Source organism: Contarinia nasturtii, unplaced genomic scaffold (genome assembly GCF_009176525.2).
Source record: "Contarinia nasturtii isolate CC-2019 unplaced genomic scaffold, AAFC_CNas_1.1 Cnas_scaffold_864, whole genome shotgun sequence".
Taxonomy (NCBI): domain Eukaryota; kingdom Metazoa; phylum Arthropoda; class Insecta; order Diptera; family Cecidomyiidae; genus Contarinia; species Contarinia nasturtii.
The window spans coordinates 4,267,232-4,291,081 of NW_022198211.1; the positions used below are offsets into that span (position 1 = coordinate 4,267,232).

Consider the following 23,850-nt stretch of genomic DNA (forward strand, 5'->3'; position numbering starts at 1 on the left):
TATTTTGCTATCTCAATATAATGGTGTTTTATTTACTGTAATTTGAAGACATTTTATTGTTAAAAAAAGGAAAATCGGATCGCTTTATTCCCAACAAATGTAATACACAACGTACACATGAAACGTCATTGCACTGATGCTAGAATTTACACAAGTGTGTATTACTGTGGTTTAATATGGATTACTACTCACAACATAGAATTACTTTAAACAAAAATTATTATTCTAGTTCTGCTCTGCCCCTAGCCAAATACAAACTTAAGTGTAGTTGAAAATGTTCAGAACTTTACAGACCATATGTTTAATAATTTTTTGAATCTTTGATTGTCTTTTTTTCACCTGTTTATCATCTGACACTAACTTAATGTTAAATAAAAAAACGCTTTATTGGTAAGTAAAGGACCTCTCTCGTTTCCTTGAAGAATAAAAGTTGCTTTAGCTTCGTTTTCCTGTATATTCCATTGTTATAAAATGCCATACATATAATTTATAAACTCTATGAAATCATAAGCCATGTATATGCAATCGTATCCGATTTTATTCATATATGAGAAAAACTTTTTAAAGCTTAAAACATTTTGTAACAATGGCGATAATGTTTCATTTTCTATATAGTTATCATCGAGAACTGTGAATAAGAGAATACAAAATTAATTTCATAAATTGTGCCATGTGTAGGAGAATTGTGCTAGCAGTGGGACATGTTTTGTTTTTCGAAGAAAAAAACGAACCCTTAGAATATATCGAGAAGTTGTATATACCATTTTAATGGTAATGTCTGTTGCTACATTTTTGCCAAAAAAACTTATATGATTCCGTTTCAAACAACATTTCTCTTGACAATTTTCTGAAGAGATGATTTTTTGCCAAAAAAAAATTTTTGGCCACCAGTGGGACACTAGGTACACCGCAATGGAGATTGCTGGAAAACTAGAAAAATGAACAAAAAACATCAAATTACGAAAGTTTATAGAATATTTATTGAGTCAATTGTCCATTCATATCAGAACAAACAAAAATTATTCGATATTATCACTTAATTCTTTCGCTTCATTGGTATATTTAGACTCACAATTTTTGCATGTGAAATAACTGACCGATTTTTTGTGGCATTTCAAGTGTTCTGGTGCCTGTCTTTGTGGCATTTTTTTCGAGCAAACCGTACAAAGTGGTCGATGAAGATGACGATGCCTTTTTCTTTGCTCGTTTTGCAATTTTCTTTCACTTTTCCTTTTGATGTTCACTTGACAGATTTTAGAATGGGACTGAGACGAATGTCACCCACTTATATACCCACCAAATAATTATTAGAATGTTCTAGAAATTTCAAAGAAATCCAATAGAACGTACTAGAAACTCATGAAATCGAGTCGAAATTCATTCAAAAAGCGTGCACCGATGATATGAAACGTATTCGAGTCCAAGCATTTACATACTGCAGACAAAGGACAACCTGCACGGATCTATGAATGACAAATATATAATTACTTTCATAATTTGTCAATAGATGGCGGCACATATAAAAAATAAAATGCTGTCAGTTCCACACGACTCAAGTATAGTTTGACAGTTCGCAAAGCGTCCTTTGTGTCGTTCGTACACATTTATATTTTTAAATCCTAATTATATATTATTTTTACAAAAAGGATTTGTTGCGTGTTCTTCGTATGAAGAGTATACAATTAATTTTATTACCATACAATAAATCAACTTCAAACTCATGAGATCGTTCGAAAAACGTATTGTACATTTTTTATTTAAAAAAATGCAAAAAGATTCAATTTTATTCCAGAATATTTGAAAAAAAAAATGCTTCGGATAAATTATTAAGACAATTCTTAAAATAATTTGATTGAATTCATTTTATTAGTTGTCATGGACATGTGCAATATAGAATTGGCAATTCAACACAAACAAATATACAAAAATGACATAGTTTAAGCCATAACAATAGAGCACAATATGCTCTGTAGAAATTCTAATACATGCGCGCACTACTCAGCTTCGACTTTGCTTGTTGCTTCAAGCGTGCATGTTATGCTTGTGTGAATGTAATGTTTGTTCTGCATTGTATGTTTTGCGCCGTGAAATCGTTGACAAAAAACAAAATGAATTCAAAAAAACTATTTTAAGTATTGTTCTAATATTTTGATTGTTTTTTTTATATATGAACCGCCTAGAATAGATCAGCATTACTAGATAAATGTCTTCAAATGCGTTATAGAAAAAAGTACGTCAGCAATAGTGTCAAAAACTGTATGTGACGCGTTATATAAAAAAGTTCGCCAACAAAAGCGTGACATCCTCCATATATTTTATAACGTTTTTGCTGACTGACTTTTTTCAGTAACGCATTTGAAGACATTTATCTAGTAATGTTGATTTATTCTAAGGGATTCATATATAATTGGAATTAGAATCTAATTTTGAATTCTTATTTTTTAAATATTTGTGAATTCCAATAGAATGGACCCACAATTTTCATTCATTTCCTTTCCTTTTTGCTTTCGAAAAGCAAAATGTCATTTTAACATGAACATATTTTCTCAAATGTTAACATGCTATTTTACTCGCAACACATTTTGTTTGCGAGTAAAATACTATTTTTCCATGAATACCATTTTGGCTGCAGTTAAAATGCCCTTTCTGCCGTTAATTTGTATTATTTAAATGAATTTTTTCATTTGAATGTTCTTAAAAAATGCTATCGATGATTTTTTAATCTGATGATTTTTTTCAATACTTATTTTTCCATCAAACCACTTTTTGTTTCGAATAAATACTATATTAATATAATACTAGATAAATGAAACATTTTTAGAAAGAAAAAAAATACAAAAATAAAGAGAAGATATTCATCTTCAGCGGTGTCATTTATATGTCATTATAGCGTGTTATTCAATAAGAAACTCGTTGGCTTGATCAGCAGACGCGCAGAATTTTATCGCACGAATCGTACGTGTTCCAGAGTTCGAAACCATAGAAGATAAATATTTTTTTTTATTTCTACAGTAAAGTATACATTAAGTGGAAGATGAATATCTTCTCTTTATTTTTGTTTTTTTTTTCTAAAAATATTTTATTTATCAAAATATAGTATATATTCGAAGCAAAAAGTGGTTTGATGGAAAAATAAGTATTGAAAAAATCATCCGAATAAAAAACTTCATATTGTAATTTTTTCATCGATAGCATTTTTTAAGAACATTTAAATAAAAAAAATACATTTAAATAATACAAATTAATGGAAGAAGGGCATTTTAACTGCAGCCGAAATGGTATTCATGGAAAAATAGTATTTTTCTCGCAAACAAAATGTGTTGCGAGTAAAATAGCATGTTAACATTTGAGAAAATATGTTCATGTTAAAATGACATTTTGCTTTTCGAAAGAAAAAAGGAAAGAAAATGAATGAAAAATGTGGGTCCATTCTATTGGAATTCACAAATATTTAAAAAATAAGAATTCAAAATTAGATTCTAATTCCAGTTATATATATAAAAAAACAATCAAAATATTAGAACAATACTTAAAATAGTTTTTTTGAATTCATTTTATTTGTTGTCATCGATTTCACGGCGCAAAACATGCAGAACAAACAATACATTCACACAAGCATCACATGCACGCTTGAAGCAACAAGCAAAGACTAAGCTGAGTAGTGCGCGCATGTATTAGTATTTCTATACAGCATATTGTGCTCTGCGTTGTCATGGCTTAAACGATGTCATGTTTGTGTATATGTATTGTTTGTGTTGAATTGACGATTCTATTTTGCCACATGTCCATGGCAATTAATAAAATGAATTCAATCAAATTACTTTAAGTATTGTTTTAATGTTTTAAGTGGGAACTTTTTATGTTATTCTTTTTGGTTTTAAAATTATATAATAAATTTTATTAAATACTAAATATTAGTTAATTGTTAAGTTATTAAAACTGACAATTGTAAGTGTCGCCATCTGTTGGAAAAATATCAAATTAGTTGTATACTCTTTTGCATCAAGTCCTTTCCATCAACATTTTTATGAAAACACATGTGATACACTGAGATGACTTGCTCCGTAAAATCGATGACAATTAACAAAATGAATTCAAAAAAATAATTTTGAGTATTGTTTTAATATTTTGAATTTCCTTCAGGATTTTTTTTAATCCATATGGATTTTTTATATAGAAAAATCCTAAAAGTATATAATTTAGTCCGACTGGGCCCACAGTGTAATTTATACAATTTTCAAATAAATTTGCAAGAAAAAAATATATGAGACATTTCCGAAGTTTTTAAGCTTCATTGTTTTGTACGATCACTCAGAGGTGGCGCTCCTTCAATGGAGTCATCTTCAAATACATTGTCAATATAGGACGCAAGAGAGGGTCGGTGTAAGCATCCAACAAATGCTTTAAATGCTTTTCAAAGTTCTTATTTAAAGCATACTTTTCAACTTCTTTCGAGTTTAGACTATTAAGCCATAAAAGCAAATGAAAGTTATTTCTTTGACTTGAGTATAATTGCATCTGTTTCATTTAAAAAATTGTGCTGCGTGAGTGAGAAAATAAATAATCACAGTATTTGAATTTGATATCGGATTTGAGTGAAATGGTTTATGGAAACTCGTCGTTCTTATGAATTTTTTATACATCTAAAAAACCCTCGACTACCATTATCATGCAAGTGGCTGTGGAGATGTGGCTTTAATACACACTTACGACGCATATTCTATTTGAATCGCATGCTTATAACTCGAGACATTGAGCGTGAGCATGAGCGTGCGAGCAGATCGCACACAAACGAGATTAAAGCATATCAGCACAAAGTATAGATTGATGTAATGACATTAACTTGAGTCTTTTATCCCAAACATAATTCTCTATAATTATTGGCCTTACTATGTGTAGAACATACATTTATGCCAGCCACATAAAATTCTCACGCTTGTATCCCATTCATTCAAAAGCTTATTTCTGATTCAATTTCAGTGGATCTTTTTTTTTTACATATGCGAATTGCTATTGAATTAGAGAAAAGAAAAAATCTAGACAACAAAATAAATGTGTAATTATCGCATATTTGTGCAGTCGAATGAATTCGTTTTTGTACTAAATGACTGATAAAGAAGACTTATTGTAAGTGTTATTTCACAAATTGCTCGCTGCTCCGAGAGTCGAGCGCTATCCATATAAATACATTGTGACGTCACACATCTTACACAGAAACGACATCTTTGTAAAACAGACTAACTACAATGTAAAAGTATAGCGAGAGGGGAAGGGAGTAAATAAAAAGGGGAAACAGATACGTTTGATTTACATTGTAGTTAGTCGGTTATTAATAGATGGCGTTTATATAGTGTGCCCTTATTGCGCTTGACTCTCGTCTTCGTCACCATCATCGTCATCGCAATCCTATTTTGGTCTACGTGTGGACTCGATACAAATTAGCTATGACGGCAATAATGGACGAAACAAAATTGATAGGATAAAACATAAATTACCAAAATCAAATCTCTTGGAGTCAATTCATTATCACGGGGGACGGCAGTCCCCCAAGTGACGCAATACCCACATACATATGAAATATGTATATTTTGCGTCACTCTATATATACGTTAAAGAAATGAAAATCGATACCGCTGACTTTTGGAAAGGGCTTTTTGCATATTTTAGTAGTGCTCGGGCACCAAATTAAGAATCCGCAGAAAAAATTGAAAAATTTCAAAATTTGGCCGCCAGGTGGCATTTTGAAAAAATCGCTGAAAATTCATTTTTTTCGATTTTTGACCACCGAAATGATTTTTTTGAATTTTTTTTGGCCATATTCGGAATCTAGGGATTGCGTAAATAATGTTAAAAAAAAAGATCATCTTGATCGGTTGAAAAGTGGCCGAGATATGGTCAATTGGCCACAATTGGCCAAAAACCTCAAAATTAGCCGGCTGAGGTGTTTGTATGTCTGTCCGTAGTTTCTTTTAAATTGTGTGAAATTATTTTTTTTCGAAAGTATACTGAAAACTGAGCAAACTAATTTCTCAGTTTCAAAAAATTCGTTGCGTAAGTGATTTTGGTCTGAGGTCGAATATTTTTGGGTGGCCGTTTTTGAGTTTTTCATCAATCGGACATTTTTCAAGATCTCTAATACAGTAGCTTTTTTATATGAAATCTGTCACACTAACGCCCTCATTCTATCTTTTGGCGAACTAAACAGAATAAAGTTTAATATAAAAGTAAAGTCTCCATCAGGATATTTTATACAGCCGGTGTCAAGATCAATAAAACTGTTAATAGAATCTGCCATTTTTACGCAATTTTGCGATGTGATTGCCGGATTAAGAATATAAATAAAATAAATGAACGGAATAAACGAACTTAACAGAACAGAATAATTCGCACGAGTGTATGACAAGTATGTAAGAGAACAATAACATTACGTTTTGTATCTATCTGTCAAATGTCACACTCACACTTATGAGTTTACGTATGGAGATTTTAACAAAATCATTTCTACAAGATCTACACACTCTACACCCAAGGCTTTTAAGTTAAATTAAAACGCATATAAATTTATGTTTTTTTTAAATAAAAATTATCTAATGCTAATTGTGCTAACTTTACTTTCAAAACAAAAAAATGAAACAATTTATTAAATTATTTTTCAACAATTTTTGGAATAACATATGCGCTCATTCTCAAACTTGTGAAATAATATCCCATTCTATATATAGATGGCACTGTCTATACGAAGTTCGGCAAACAAAGCATTACGCTTATTGAGCGCATTACACCTCTTCATTTTTCTGGCCATCTGTAAGGTACCACAATGATTTATACGTCGTTGGAAAGGTAAAAGACTCTCCTTTCCGAATCCGAAGTCAGAATGGAAAAAATTTCAAAAATGTCCCCCAGGTGGCGTGTTATGTGACATTTTCGGCGAAAAATGACTATGACTTTTTTTACGTAATCCAAATTTTAAAAAAAATTTGTCTATGAAAAAAATCAAAAAACTAGGGGTTTGTTAGGGACCAAATATGTGATGATTTGGCGTATGTGTCATATCTGGCAAAATTCGTTTTTTTAAAAAAAATACTCCGAAGTTGAAATTTTTTTTTCAGCAAATTTTCAATTTTTGGCCATTTTTGATCACAGGTATACGGGGCGTTTTTTAACAGAATCACGTCATTCTTAACTTATTGGAAAGTTGTTAAGGTCATCTTGATGAAGCAATAAAGAAATTTTGAAAAAAAAATTCAGCGGAAAAGGTTATATCAGAATGACTAGACCTCAAAAAATGGGAAAAATCAATGAAAATCGAAGTTAATCGTCATTTATCTCGAAAAAATGTATGTCTTGCTTTGATTTTTTCCTCATAGATCGAAAGCGCACTCAATTTTGAGCCGATATGCACATTTTTAAAAACCATCATTGTTTTATTTGGTGAAAATTGGAAAAAGTTTGAACTTAAGCGGTCACCTATATTTTAATATCTTGGTAATCCACTGTAATGTACTAGGTTTTTACTTTTTTTGTTCATTTTGACAACTGATTTTACAAAATTCGGACCCGAGGAATTCAATGGTGGCAACCGTTTTGAGAAATTAGTTCAATTTTTGAGATTTTTCGGCTTGAAACCTTTCTTTTGGAATGATATTTCGGAAAAAATTGGCTTTTATTCGATTGCTTTGAAAATTGGTATTTGGGGGTTTTTTGGTACGAGAAAACTGAATATGACATTTATTTTATGATAAAATCAGATCTCAACACACTTAGCGTTAGAATTTCGTCATAAATTACTAAAAAAAATATTGATATAAGTACAAAACACTTCGTTCGAAGTTCTCACTGTGACGCAATATTGTAAATCTGGAAATGTTCTGATATAAATTTTCAGTGACGCGTTCGTTCATATACGCATACAAAATGTTAATATTGCGTCGCCTCAAAAATTCTAACCCAAAGTGATAGACATGTCTAATCTAGTGTCTAATACTTAGAACAGAAAATATACGAAAATCTGAACACGCGAATTAAATAGCGCCTATGAAATAGAAGCCGCTTTATGCATAGCTCGAGCCTAATGTTGGATTTATTTTCACATATTTTTTGTGGTGGATTTATTTTCACATAAGAAACACATGTATGTATGGATGTAGCCACATAAAAACGGATTATTGACACACTCACAACACATCATGTAACTGGATTCACCCAGCAAGGTTATCTAGTATCATAAAAAAAAAATTGATGAGGGGCCAAAATTACGAAGCAAGCATAAACACACCATTTCGTGGTATGTGACAAAATCCCTGGCAAAGAAACTGTCGAATATTCTATGTGTATCTTTCGGTGTCGTTTCTGTACATATTTTGTATCGCATGTGAGAACAAAAAAATGGATGATTGTTTCACTTGTAGATATGTGAACGGTGGGATAAGCTTCTTTTGTGAGCGTTCATCTTACTATGTCTTGGTGGTTTAACGACCGAAAAACCTCAGCGGTGGCATTATCGCTCAACCCAATTGTCTGAATCGTTTGGCGCCAAATTTAACATCCAGTCACCAACAGTTGACACCAGCTGCGATATTCCATATGTGTAGTTGCTTATCATTAAACCGTCAATGATGAAAAAGCCACGAAATTGTATGCCGTGCGCACTATGTGCACATGCCACAATTTTTCATTTAAGTTTTTCACACCACAAGATATTTTTTCCATCATCTTCTATTTCAGTGTATTTAAATCCATCAAGATATTCTTCCTACGTTTATATAGTAGAAATATTTCAGTGCACTGAAATGACTTGTGAACAATTTTTTGTCACAAGATTAAGAATAATGTCAGTAATTTTTATACCCAATGTGAATAAATTGCCGAAGAAATTGGCAATTCGTTGGGTGTAAAATGTGTGCTCGACTTCGGTGAAAGTTGATAATTTGGACCGATGCATCTCTTGGTTTTTGGAAAGAAAATTAAATTGCGTCAGATTTCATTTGTGGTTTGAAGAGAGAACACAATCAAGTTTAAAAATGATTTATGTCCCGTTATTTTGAACGAAATTACCATTTTCAATTGCAACATTAACGAAAAAATTCCGTTTTATGTTCATGATTACATTGTATAGAGTCATAATGTAATATTCAATATTTAAACCACGCATATTTATTCGTTTCAAAAAACTTTGATGAAATGATTCAAATTCATAGAAAGTGATGAACAACAGGCATATAATCTTGCTTAAATCAATTCAAAAATACATTTATTTAGATTATATGCGATGTGGTTTTAATATTCTGGATATTTAATAAACCAAAAAATAACAACGAATAAAAGTGGCAAACGGACATGGATGTCCGGAAAAATGTTCGAAAACTGACACGTTTTGTAGAAGCGAGAGAATATGTTAAATGTAGGGGAGAGGTCCGTAGGTTGAAACGGTCCGTAGGTTGAAACAGTCACATATTTTTAAATATGGCAACTGGTAGCACTGTGGTTTATACTTTCAAGTCGCTGTATTTTTAGCAGCTAACTTTTCATGGTAGACAGACTTACTAACTCCCATTCCCTATGTTTAAGTTAGATCATACCAAAAAATTTGTTGAGCAAACTTATTTCGAGAATTTTCCTCAAGTGGAAAATGTCAATTTTCTTTAGTGCTAGAAAAATATGAATATGACATTTGCACCACAGTTTTTGGTCCATTTTAATATGCCGAAGGAATTTTGAACATATCTTTGCATCCACAAGAATTTTCATGTCAGGTTAAAATGGTGACAATGTACGTAGGTTGAAACACTCGAAGGTCCGTAGGTTGAAAAACACAGAAGTCCATGGAATTTTTGTCCGAAATTGGACCCGTTCAGCCAGCTATGCCACAGAAAAAATCCAATCGCGGTCGTAAGCGTATGAAGAGCACAGTTCTCACATCAATAGAAAATATCGCAAAACTCAAGAAAAATCGGTAAAAGCGTGAAGATGCGAAAAAGAAAAAGAAAGAAAGCACACAGAAGCGAAAACTTTCATCTCAAAAAGAGCCAGCCAAAAAGCGAACACAGCCTACACGAGCAGCCGCCTCAAAGCATGAATCGTCATTGTCATCGGATGAAGATGTGGATTTCTGTATGATCTGCATGGAAAACCTGCCAGAAACAACTCAATCGAATGCAACAAGTGCCAGCGGCCATTTCATTTAAAGTGCGTTAACATGAGCCGAAGCTAATTTCACGTACCAAAATATCGACTCGGATGCCGATCTGTCTGACGAAAATTAATGAAATTGTGATTTTTTTATTCTCTTTTTCATGTTTGAGGCCTTTCTGATAAATAACACTTGATAGCTAGTGTTTTTATTCCATTAATTACACCTTTTTCTCAATTGCAATGAGTGTTTCAACCTACGGACCAAATTTTTTTTTGGAAAAAAATCATGTGGTCGGAAAATTGGTCATAACTTTTTTGTTCTTAAAGTAATTCAATTAATTTCTTCGGCAAAAATGTAGCCAAGAACATTACCTTTTCAATATTTTCTTTAAGTAATTTTTTTTGGCTAAAAATCAAAACCCGTTTCAACCTACGGACCTCTCCCCTATAAAAAGAGAAAATGTGAAATTTATACAATGGAAAAATGTTACTTGGGTAGTTGCACATAGGTAAATGCTCTGATTTTTTTTCTCAACCAATCTTTTTGTCTTAGTATTGGATTATTGGATTAAACGGGGAGTTATTCACTTCGATGCTCAAGTTTCGTAACTTATTGCATGACGACCCGACTTGTGCTGTCACTCGATTGCTTGGAGAATGCTTCCCACGGTGTGGCCCACTTTATAGCAGCCATGTAACTAGCCTCCGTACAGGGCCAGTGACCAGAGCTTTCTTCTCAAGTTAATTGTCGTGACAGTCACAAGTATTCCATTCATTCCTAGATGGCGTTGGGCTCTTCTTATTTCAATGGAGGAATGCACATATCGCTGGTTTACCGGTATATTCACCAGAGATGTCGCACTACCTTTTTACGGTTGACGTATTGGATATTTGACATATCCAAGACACCAACCTAACGTAAAGGCACTCCATTTTACGTGTGTCTATGCTGAACCCATTATTCGTTGTGCACACATACGGGACCGACGGCTTTAAGTGCCCTCCGAAGCACTCGACTAGCCCGAAACCCGGCCAAATCTATTCCGCATAAAACCACTGATAATTCCTGGGCGAATCACGGTGGAAAAATACCGGACCAAATTTGACCGAGAATCGAACTCGTGTCCTCACGCTCACAAACCTGGCACGCTAACCACTAGTCTATGGCTGAGTTACAATAACAATAATATGACACTACCATTACTCAACGAAACACAAATGTCAGTTGATACAATGGGTGCGTTCAATACCTTGTGTCAAATTCATCAATATTATTGTTTATTTTGTTGGTTTTTGAACAATTTGCCCACTCATTTGGGCAGATTTTTTACTTTTCAATATAGTTGGATCAAAACGAAGAATTTAACACAAAAATCTGCCGTATTGGTGCGAAAAAAGTATACTATTTCGTGTAGCGCGAATAAAACCGCGGATCTCGCGATCCGCCCAATTACAATGAAAAAAGTGATATTATTCGGACAGTACACAGTGTGAAGATGATAATTTCATGAAAATCTGCCCTACACAGAAAAAAAAAAGTAATTTGCACGGTGGCTCTTGGTCTATAATAGACATCAGCTTAAAATTCAATGTAATACATATAAACAATGTTCATTTTAGTTGATTTGTTTGATGTTTTACATCTTGCTGAAGCCATTCAATGTTTCTATTTTTTTACTGTCACTTGCAGAGTCAGTTGCCGGGCAGTTTGAAATTGGTTTTCTGTGCATATATTCTCTACTCTATTGCATTCATTGGAGTAGGAAAATTGTTTGTGTTTTTTCAACCCTTCCGACATATTTGTTGAACGAAGTTTGAACAAAAATTGTATCGTTCGGCTTTTAGCTCAAAGTTTTATGATGATGAAGGATGCTTTAATAAATGTTTTTGATGCTTGTTCAATCAGCGATGCATTATTCGACATTCACTTTTACAAAGTAGTTTAAATACGGATGATGCAAAGTATTTATTCAGTTAAGTCGGTCAAATGATTGGCTCTACGCTCTCATCATTTTCATTCAATGCATTGTATAATTACAAAGATACAGACCTCTGATAAGCTGTATAATTGGGTAAAATTGTATATTCGAATGGAAATGGTGAACGTAACGCGTATTCATTCACCAAAAAACAGATAAGGACTTCATATCTCCACATTTCGTATAAATCGAAGCTTAAATGTGAAGTGAAAAGCTTTCAAAGTACCAATTTTTGCAATTTTGTAAGCTTATTTCGGTGAAGATTATCTCTTCGGAGTAAGGTTGGCTTGGTATTCGATTCGAAATGTAAACATGCACTTCTTAATTAATATATATATACTTTTTTTCCTTACTTCTTTAGAGAATTGGAAATGAAAGCGTTAGCATCCGCAGGAGATCATCAATTTGAAAAAAATATTGATGACTGGCAAATTTGCGGTCAGGCACAGGCTATTTTTCTACCATCCTTTTAACCCACTGCTATTTTTTACAAACACGAATGTATTGAATGTTAATATTTTTTATCTTTCTTTTAACCTCGGTAGGAAAAAAAATGAGACTCAAATGCATTTTACCATCCAATATCAAGTATCAACATAATGACTACCTACAGATTTTGCACAATTGCATGACTCACATTCTGTTGATGAGATAAAAGAAAAAAGACAAACTTCTTCTCTTCTTTATAGAATAAAAGTGCCACAATTGATTGAGTTTGATGCACTATGAGAGTCGAAAGCTGAAGAAATGAAAGATGGACATTTTATATCAGCAATTTCAGCTCACGCATAAATGATTCTCAATTTTTTACCAAAGATTTCTTTGCGACTTGAAATTCAACCATAGACTTCAGCAACACTGCTAGTGGTTCTTACAAGCGAAACAATTTATGGTAAAAACAAACTGCAAATTCGAGTCTAATTAAATAAAAAGTAACATAAGTAAAAGCTTTATTCTTCCATATTTGGTATTATTTGAACCAATTTGAGCCCAAGAAAAATTTAAACAATGTTGTGCAACATAATACACACGCATGCACGAAATATATAGTGATTTGTCAATAGTTTTATTATTATTTACTTTTCAGATTGCAATGCGATGATTAAACTGTATGCACCTCCAGTAGAGCAATACAACAATGGCTGTTATAACAGCAAAGTTCGAAAGTACCAATGTTCTCGGCAAACAATTTCATTTATCTATACGAGCGTGTGACTGAATAAACATATACCAATTACCGTAAACAAAAGGCGTAGAACGGAAACGCGCCAATCGAAAACAAATGACAAGATAAGGAAGGAATTCAACGACGGTCGGGCGAGCTAAACAGCATGTGTCACACGATAAAAAATCCTTGCGGGCGTTTACTATATGTCTGTGTTCATAGAGCAGTGAAGAAAATTAAAAAGAAAACTCACAAGCAGGAAAAAATTCAAACTAGATTGTTTACAAAATAAAAAAACTCCTTGCATGCATCTTTTTTTATTGTGAATGATGCGGCACAACCAGAATGGACTAAATAAACAAAAATGTATAGTAGGCCAATGTTGGAAAGAGCTTTAATGCATCGCAAACTTTTTATTTGAAGCAGAAATGAATAGAATAAAGTAGTTAATTTGAGCGTTTATGTTACATTTTTTGTCATCATATATAAATTACAAACAGTGAAAAACTATGAGTGATTCGCGGTGAATGTGAATAGGAAATGAACGCTGTTTAAGACTAAGCACAATTGACAGTAATTCTTCATTCAGTCGAGAATGAATACAGCCTTTCATTTTAGTTGGATTGGAGACAAGTTGCGTACAAATGCATGGCATAGCACATAGCAAAAATATTAAAAAAATAGAAAAAATGACTTTTCTATTCTTTTCTAGTGTTTGAATATGTGCATGCGGTTGAATTTTTCTCTCTACACTCTTCTCCGTTTCTTTTTATTTTGTCGATTCGACATGGATTTTTCTTTTTTTTTATTTACTGCACTGCATAAAAGGAACGGTTTTTTGTATTTAAAGTTTAGATAATTGCATGGATGCAGAAATGTACGCAGTGATCCCATATCACATACGTACAACACACAAAATGCCCCTTTATCCTACGAATTTTCTACTCGGTGTAAATGGCTTTTGAGTGTTGGCTTTGTGTTTGGAGCTTTAATACTCTGACGTTGTCTGTGGGACATTCCCTGGTTCGTTGGCCCTCGTGACTCAATTCCCTTTCAAGTTTTTGTTTACTTACTTCGCACAAAATTCAATGCGGTTGGAACAGTTTCTGATTCTCTGTGTGTATATGAGTTTGTTCAAGAATGTGTGCGTATTGTGCTATGCGTTCGAACTTAAACTAGTGTATTTTCACCGACCCAACTCATTGCCGCTATTGCTAGTAGTTAACGACAGTGTTTGGTTAAGATATCTGAAATGTATATATATAGATACTTTTGAGATAGTATCTCAATTTTCCGAAATGCATCTAGATATTTTCAAGATTTTCATCTTATCTTTTTGATAAAAGATAAGATATCTTTCGAAAAGATAAGATAAAAAAATAAGATAACGAAAATTATTTGAATAAAATTTTGAAAAATGTCAAGGTGAAAAGAAAGAATGTTAATTAATATCTGCTATAAACAAACTTCACGCACTGTGGATATTAATCGGTCCGGGTAATCGGGCCCATGAATCGTGCGTTGAAGTTGTCGGATGTGTTCTACGAACACCGTGCGTAACACGATGGAATTGGATGAATTTATCGAAAAATCGTAGTTTTAAAAGCATTACTGTGCACTATTTATCGTCCTATCAGAGGGAATCGTTCGTTTTAGCTTTTCGACAGATATATGGCAAAAATCATACGATGCTTTGACCAAAATACTTATAAACGCCTTTAAAAAATATGATCTGGCAGTGCACAATATAACACATATTGTTACGGATGGTGGAAGCACCTTTTTCAAAGCGTTTCGAGTTTATGCCATTTATGCAATACGAAGGTGAATTTCTCGAAATTTCTCGAATGCAATCAACTTCCCGAGTGAAAAATGGCATTGAATTTTTTAATGCGTAGTGTCAAACGGCATTTAAGCAATAAATCGAGACCGCATGGTCCGTGCGCACGTTGAGTGCATACACCACATCGCTATAGCCATGCGGTGTCGATTTATTGCTTAAATGCCGTTTGACACTACGCATTGAAAAATTCAATGCCATTTTTCACTCGGGTTGATTTCAATGGGCGTGCAATGAACAAATTAATCATACCGACAATTGATGAATTTTTTTTAAATAAATGACCAAAATATCTTATTATTTATCTTAAAAAATAAAGATAAGATACCAAAAAAAGCCAAAAGATAAGATGATTTTTTAAGTTTCTAAAATCATCTAGATAAGATAAAAGATAGTATCTATCTTATCTTATCTTACTATCTCAAACGAGATAAGATATCTTTACCAAACACTGGTTAACGATCGCATATATACCAACAATGAATGGATTTGAGCATTCAAAACTGAAATGAGTTGAAATACATATTTACATTTGAATTTGTTATAACGCTCTTTGGGAATTTGTGTCATCTGAATGCTGACAAAAAACTCTTACAACATCAAATGAAAATGTGTTTGAATGTGCAGTGATCAATCATTATAAAACGTGGAGTCGAAATTTTTAATTTCACTAAAGTCGCATGGGATACGCACCACATTGCAATAAAAGTATGAACATATTTGCAGAAATCATTGAAAAGATCCTAAAAAAGCCTGACAATTTAACGTTCAAACTTTTGATTGCCCAAATAATTGTTTGTAAATGAGTTTTAAATATCTGTATCGGAACTTTTTCCTGGATAACAGTATCAAAATATTGTGTAGAAATTTCTCGGAAGTGAATTCAGAATGACGTCCAAGAATCGTATAAAATATAATTCGTTTTGGAGAAATCCAAAGTCTAGAACAAAAATAACAAATATATTTTATTTTGGATTTTCTGGCAATTTGCCAGTTGTAATATTTATTTATAGACACCTGCAATCAATTGAATGAGTCTGTTGAATGAGTTTTACCAATTGCTTCATTACATTCACCAAATTGATGCGCTAGCGTCACCTGTGGTTTCGGAAAGTTGGTAAATGTAATGAAGCAGCTGATAAAACTTATTCAACAAATAGTCACTTTTGAAAAATATGTCTCAGAGATGTCAAAAATGGTAAATTCAATGGGAGGAAATGACAGCAAATTTTAAAATTGGCGCTCTGTTTAGTTTCAATTTGAGTTGTAAAATTACATTGACGTCCCCTTTGAAATTCGGTGCGCCACCGTCGGCTCAAAGAGACTTGAAGTCTTCACATCCTCTCATTGGGTAAATTTAATTCGTTGTTGGTTGATTTTATATTAAATCTACCAAACTTGAATCAAAAATACCACATTTTTTCTTTCTGTGTGAAGTGTTGATATCGCTTATTACATTTATTTAAAAGACTGGTGTCTTATATAACTTTTATTACTAGTGATTTATATTTTATTGCTAATAATTTATTGAAACTAACGTCGTATGTAAAAGATCTCATACATTTAAAGGTTACAAATTACAAAGTAGAAGTACTTACCAATTGTAGTTATCAATGTGATTGAATATAAAAATGCCGATGCATATGTCCATTTATGCGGTTTTATTGATGGTTGGATGCCAGTCTGTTGAATTTTCGTCGCTCGTACAGAGCGCAAAAGCATATCCTGCATTGTAAATAGAGAGAATAAACGAAAGAATATCAACAAAAAGATGCAAATAATCGATGAAAAAAAGCAAGTAATGAAAATATATTATGCTGTGCGTACATGGAGTGTTCTCCTCAGTATTCGATTTCCGCTCTTATACGGATCTTATGAAAATCATGAATAAATCAACAACACTGACAAAACTAAGGTTATGATTTTGACAACACCGTGTTGTAAATGCTTACATTCCAACAAATGTTGTGAAGTAGCCAACAATTGTTGTCGTTGTGAATACATATAATATATGCCATTGTACGTATTCACAATGACAACAATTGTTGGCTACTTCACAACATTCGTTGGAATGTAAGCATTTACAACACGGTGTTGTCAAAATCATAACCTTAGTTTTGTCAGTGAATCTTTACATAATTTCTCTTGCTTTATTCCGTGCTTTTCTTTTTTTAAATTTATTTCCACACTGGAATTGACTGCGAACAGATCAAACGAAACAGCAACGAAAAAACCCTTTGCCTTTTTTTGCTACTTTTGGAGTGTTGTAAAAATAGTAAGCATGAAATAAGTAAATATACAACTCCAAAATTTGTGCCATCAACATGTTCGCTTCATAATATTGCTCATATGCATTTTTTCTTGAACACATGCCCAAAACCACAAAGTTGTGATAGCACGTTCAGGCCTAAGAAGATTAACTGTCGAAAAGAGAGAAGCACATGCATCGCATAAAAGTGGTATAACAATGGAATAATTTTTGATCATCATTCCAAAAGTTGTGCGTCTTTGTCACATGGATAGAGAACAATCACAAACAAAGCAGATTGTGCAACCATGATGTACATAACAAAAATGTTTTTTCTCACAACTTTTTTGATCGTTGCTGTTTTATGGGCGTGATTTCGACAGTGTGTTGTAAAAGAAATCTGTCGAGAACATTTTTCATTCAAAATGGCTTGAAAGCAACATCATTATAAAATTCTGCTTAAATTCATTTTTATATGAAAGAAAAAAGCAAGCAAATCGTATCATTTCAAACTAAAACAAAAAAGTTGAGAATGCGTCAATTTTCTTCCTTATCCTCATTCCAAGTGAAATTTATAGGAAAGAGCAAAAGTTGCATATAATTTTCTTTGAATGTGATTAAACTAACCTTAAAATTCTTCTGAAGTAGAAACTCACAATTCTCAAATTACTTGAGAGAGAAAGAAAGACTACTGACGAACATAAATGAAATTTGCTGGTTATTAATTTGGCTGCAGCATCGCATTTAAAAGTTTTGAATATGGTTGTTACTTTTACGGCATTGCATTTTCTACAAACTTTATTTAATCGATTTGCTCTGAAAGAACATAGTAGATGGCAGGGATGCTCGACCAATACATGCACATATAATAAGGTGCATCGTGTGGTTATAGTCGTTTAAGATGTAACAACTATGATTTTTTTGTGATCGCGTTAATACGGGTGCGTTCAATGGTATGACATTGTGAGTTTTCACAGGTGCAGTAACGTTTATTTGTTTAATTTTTTTATAGGCATCCAAAAACCGCATTTGAAAAACCAAAAAAAAAATCCTATTAGAACTCAGCTTGAGATTCGCAAGAGTGCCTTTGTAAATAGATTTCAATGCTATTGGTGTTGAGCTAACGATAATTCTAGGGGCTTAATTCAAAATTTTCAACGACTGAATTCTATAATAATATCTAAATTAACTGAATTTGCCTGCAAACGAATGAATTCCGGTGAATTCTATGGCGATTTCATTCAAATATGTGAGATAGTGGTGAATAGTTTCTGCTGGCAATATTTATATTTTGTGTAACAAAATTGTAAATGTTTTTTATATTTTTTTAATAAAAATTAATTTCATTTTCAATTTTGAGCGATTTTCTATCGAAAACAATCGGAAATATTGAAGAAATAATAAATTAAAAAATATTGCGGTTATCATAACCTCACTTTATTAATTTGACACATTTCATTCTATTCACACGAATTCACCGAACTCATCAATAACCACTCGATTCAAAAGTGTGAATTTACGTGAATTCCTGTGAATTTTTTTGCCGTATTAAGCCCCTAGCGATAATTCTTGTTATTGTTATTTCTTTGGTGAAAATGAGCTTTTATAAATAAAAAAAATATAAATATTTTCCAATAACATTTTACTTTTAAATAAATCATTTCTACGTAACTGCACATTTGGTCACAGACGCTAATTATCTCATATATTATGAATATGTCAAAATATTCAACAAAATCCATGGAAGACATGACTGAATATTTATTGATTTTAATAATAAATGTAAATTTTGTTACTTAAAAACGCAATAAGTCACTTATAGAGAATTACAAACGAATGAATTGTATTTGAAAGTTTTTGATGATTGTTACGAAAATTTCCCAAAGAAAATTAAATACATAATTCGTTTTAGCTATTAGGAGATGAAATAAAGGGAAAGGTAAACACGGTATACAAGAAAGAATCCAAAACCGATTCCCATTTGATACCCGATTGGCATTATCTTCATTTACATTACATTGAATATGAGTAAATACTGTGGCAACTTTACTACCGTTAAATAACTTTTCAAACACTATAACTTTGAAAACAAACGCAATGAAAACTAATGATTACTCTGTAATAAAAACTTTTTCCACTCTTATTTTGCCATTTTTCGAACAATTTTATGAAACCTCTTTCAACTGGCATTTGGCGAAACTTTAATCGAAATAAGAATTGGTAAAATCACGAAGGCTTTCTAAGGTATTAACTGCTTCGAAAGTGGTATGTGTGTTTACTTATTTAGAATCAATTTCGATTGATGGAATAATACGTAGAAAAAAAAACAAATCCTAAAGCCACTTATGTTCTTGAGCAAACTTTTCTCTTGTTATCAACTGAAATAACAAAAAAAAACTTTTTTTGTCTTCTTAAACAATCTGTCAACATATATATAGAGTATACACTTATTTTTACAGTTATCCGAACCAAGAATGAACTCAAAAATTCAATTCCAGCTTGCACAGAGTATAGCCTACCATGCAGTTCGAGTCGTAACAATTTTAAAAAATATGTTTACATTGAGCAAACAAAAATTCAATTAGCTTAAGATAAAGTTATGTGAAAATGGTGAATTAGTGGCATCACTTACCTGAAATTGTTGAACTTCCTGGGCTGCAAGTCTAGTCCAATTTTCCTTATACAATATATTTAGGTCCTCTGTTATCGACCACAACCGATCAACCGTTCTACGAAGACGAAGAAATGAAAAAGAAAATTAATGTTTAATAAATTGTTCGAATTATGCAAAATTTTCAACGCATGGATGAATTATTGTTAAATTAACAAGTTACAAAAAACGAAGGCTTATTGATTGACAAAGGCAATGAAGGTCTAAATCCGGTTTTTATGTATTTCAAATGTTGAATATACAATTTGTGGTTTAAGCCTTAAACTTTAAGGTAAAAATGTAATTATTTTCAAAAACTAGTACTTGTATTGAAAGGCCAAAGCATTCTCCGTCATACAACATAACTTAGCTCTTCAACGCCAAATTCAAGTATATATACCACAGTGAAAAAATGGCAGAGTGAGATAGAAGAAGAGATATTTTCAACTGTACAGTCAGAATGGAGAAAGCATTGTTGGTGCAGGTCGATAGAAAGAACAATGCCAAAAAGTGAGCCAGCTGTCATTGCTTGCAAATTTGTCAAGCCCTGCGGCTATCATAACAAAACAACGTACGTTTAATTCACGATAGAAGGATTCACCCGAAAAATCAAATGATATAAATATAAAAATTATTTTATTTTATTTTTATTATTCCAATTATTCTGAATGATTAATACTTTTTTTGTATTATCATCGTTTTTAATATTTCCATTTCAATTTATTTATTGTAATTCTTATTTACGATACTGCATGCGATGCAAATGTGCCGTTTGAGAGTTAAACGCACCCTGCTCAGTTATGACAAATGTAGGGTTAGACAAACTCTCAGTCAAAAACTGCTGGCTCACTCGCTATATGAAAAATTGACATGGTTCTTTGAAATGACTGTAAGAAACCCTAATGTCCGTAATAAATCAAAATGCCATAATATAAACAAAAGTGTTGTCATCAAGTTTTATGTCTTTTCACGTCTACATTAAGTATGGATATATGTGTTGTTAGTACTATGTATTACACAATTTGTGACAAACATTCAAAATAGGAGTTTTTCATACGTGTGATTCGTTTTGAATCTATTTCCATACATCCACAGTGTCATTTAGAAGAGCAGAAAAAGTGTGCACCGAATTTACTTGTTCAAAAAGAAAGATGTAACAAAAACTGGTCGCTGACAAGCTTAGCCTGATTTTTAGAAGGTAGTCATCAGCACACATGGTGAATTGATCTACGCACTCACAGAGTTTTTGTTGTACAAATGCGAAACTTTTCACATTTTCTATTTTGCAAAGAAACCACATAATGCGGCTTCGGAATGAGAAAGACGGCAATATTGTGCTACACATATATTTCAGCTAGGCGGTTTCCGTGGTTATTAGGGTGGAACATTTTTGGCACAATTTGATGGCCACTTAGGAAAACATGTCTTATAGTCCCCAGATTCAAGATATGAAGGAATTTTCAACCTGCGATTCCATATAAGACAGCGACTTGAAAGGAATCGGGGTATATCTTTATATATCTTTATTCACCGCCAAAACTGGCTGAATCATTTGAGTTTTTACAATTTTTTATACATTTGTTGGTGGGAAAAAGGTATGAATCAGTGATATACCATGGTAAACATCTGATCACCGTTAAAAACCACATCTTTTCAATAATAATCTTACGACCACATACGATATTCTAACGGTCACCCACACGGTCCACCAGCCCGGGTCAGTAGATCGAATGAACACTCAGCCACCATCCCAGGCTGCACCAGCCCGGGTCAGTAGATCGAATGAACACTCAGCCACCATCCCAGGCTGCACGGTAAAGGTAAATGGACCGAATGGGGCCGCCGAATTCGCAGTGGTCACTACGCCCCCCATGGCCAAAGTTAAAATTACATCTTTATAACATATAAATGAATAAATGAATAAATAAACAATTAAACAATTAGCTACGTCTTACTGTAATAGCCAAAAGTTATCCCGTCAAACATCAAAAAACACTTATAAATAGTTAATATTTTCAAATTGCACGCGGATACGATGAGTCGGAAACTAATAAATAAATATAATTTTAAATACTATATCTATATAAAAAATAAATCACAATGTATCACATTTGCTCGGTTAAGAAAACAGTGTTATAATTGGACACCAATGACAAGTTTGAAAAGTGATCATCGCTTAAGGCTAAAAGTCGATTTTTGAAAGTTGATCTCTTTAATTGCATTGAAAATAGTTCGTGGACCCTATTTGACATTTTGCACATTTGGTTGAGTGGAACGGATGGATTGATACGGAAGAATTTGTCATTGATTTTGAAGTACTCGACGCTTCTCAAGTTACGTTCATTTTGATTGCGGGCCATTTCAGTCTTCAGTGATGGGCAGTGAACATTATTTTGCATCAAGTCGAATATGAATAAAATTGATGCGTTTATACGGCGCCTTTGGAGTGATTGCATGTTTAGTTTGCCCAGGCGAGCGTTGTACGATGATATTTTGTAGTCATTCGAGATGTTTGGATACTCCTTGAGTGCAAACATTGAGAATTGACGAAGGCAAGATTCAATTTTGTTCTTGTGAATTCCATGGTACGGTAGCCATACTAAACTGCCATACTAAACTGCCATACTCCAAGATTGGTTGTACGAGGGCGCAGTATAATGACTTGAGAGTATTGACATCAGGAATATCGTAGCAGAATCTCTTTACGAATCCGAGCGCTGATGTTGCTTTGGCCACGATTGAATCGATGTGTTTGATGAAGTTAAATTTGCTGTCAAAAATTACTCCCAAGTCTCTTTGTTCGCTTACTCTCTTAAAATTGTGACTGCCATATGAGTAGGAGCACATGATTTTCTCTCTCCTTTTCGATATCGACATAACAGAGCATTTGTCGAGATTTAGGTAAAGTTTGTTTGCTTCGCACCAGTTCTTTAATTTATCAATTGCCACTTGAAGTTTGATAGTGTCATTGGTGTCAGTGATTGAAGTTGCCAATTTCAAATCATCAGCAAACAGAGAGATAAAAATGTCGTCGTCATCAATGGAATTTACAATATCGTTGATGAAAAGTAGAAATAGGGTGGGGCCCAAGTGACTACCTTGAGGCACCCCTGAGTTAACAACAAACTCACTTGATTCCATTTGCCCATATTTCACAAATTGACGACGATTTGACAAATACGATTTGATCCAATCGATTAAGTTTGGTGGTAGATTGAAATTTTGAAGTTTTGAAATCAGAATCGAATGATCAACAATGTCAAATGCCTTACTGAAGTCTGTGTAAAGTACATCTACCTGCTTATCATCGTTCACTGCCTTGAGTGAAAAGTGCAGGAATTCCAAAAGATTCATCGAAGTCGAGCGGCCTTTCATAAAACCATATTGTTGTGGCACGATTTTATCGGCTACCATCTTGCTGATCTCCAAATTAATCAAGTATTCGAAAAATTTAGCGATTGTTGGCAATTTGGCAATGCACCGATAATTTTCAACGTTAGAGCGAGATCCCTTTTTAAAAATTGGTCCAACGCTGTAACGTTTCCAACTCGTAGGAAAGTGTCCAGTGGAAAGCGATTCATTGAATATTATCGCTAGAGGCGCATATAGTAGGGCGGCACAATTTTTGAGAAGGATAGGATGTATCCCATCCGGTCCAACGCCTTTCTTTGAGTTTATTTTAAGCAACTCGTCGAAAACAAAAAATTCGTTAAGAATGAATTGGTTAACGTTAGAGTTTGTTTGAGTTGATGTTTGTGCTACCGATTGACTTTGACACGGCTGGTTTACAAAGTTGCTTTTGAAAAAAGAAGCAAACATTTCAGCTTGTTCCCTTTT

At 33.0% G+C, this 23,850-nt stretch overlaps 1 long non-coding RNA gene across 1 annotated transcript in view; it reads right to left on the reverse strand.

The window, feature by feature from the left end:
- Nucleotides 1-20,097, reverse strand: part of LOC116342392 — a 47,865-nt gene extending 27,768 nt beyond the window's left edge. Inside the window, exons 1-2 of the long non-coding RNA XR_004201245.1 lie at nucleotides 19,996-20,097; nucleotides 16,714-16,840 (exon numbers count right to left, since the gene is read on the reverse strand). This is a non-coding gene — a long non-coding RNA (uncharacterized LOC116342392). The remainder of the gene's footprint in view (nucleotides 1-16,713; nucleotides 16,841-19,995) is intronic.
- Between the last annotated feature and the right edge of the window lie 3,753 nt (nucleotides 20,098-23,850).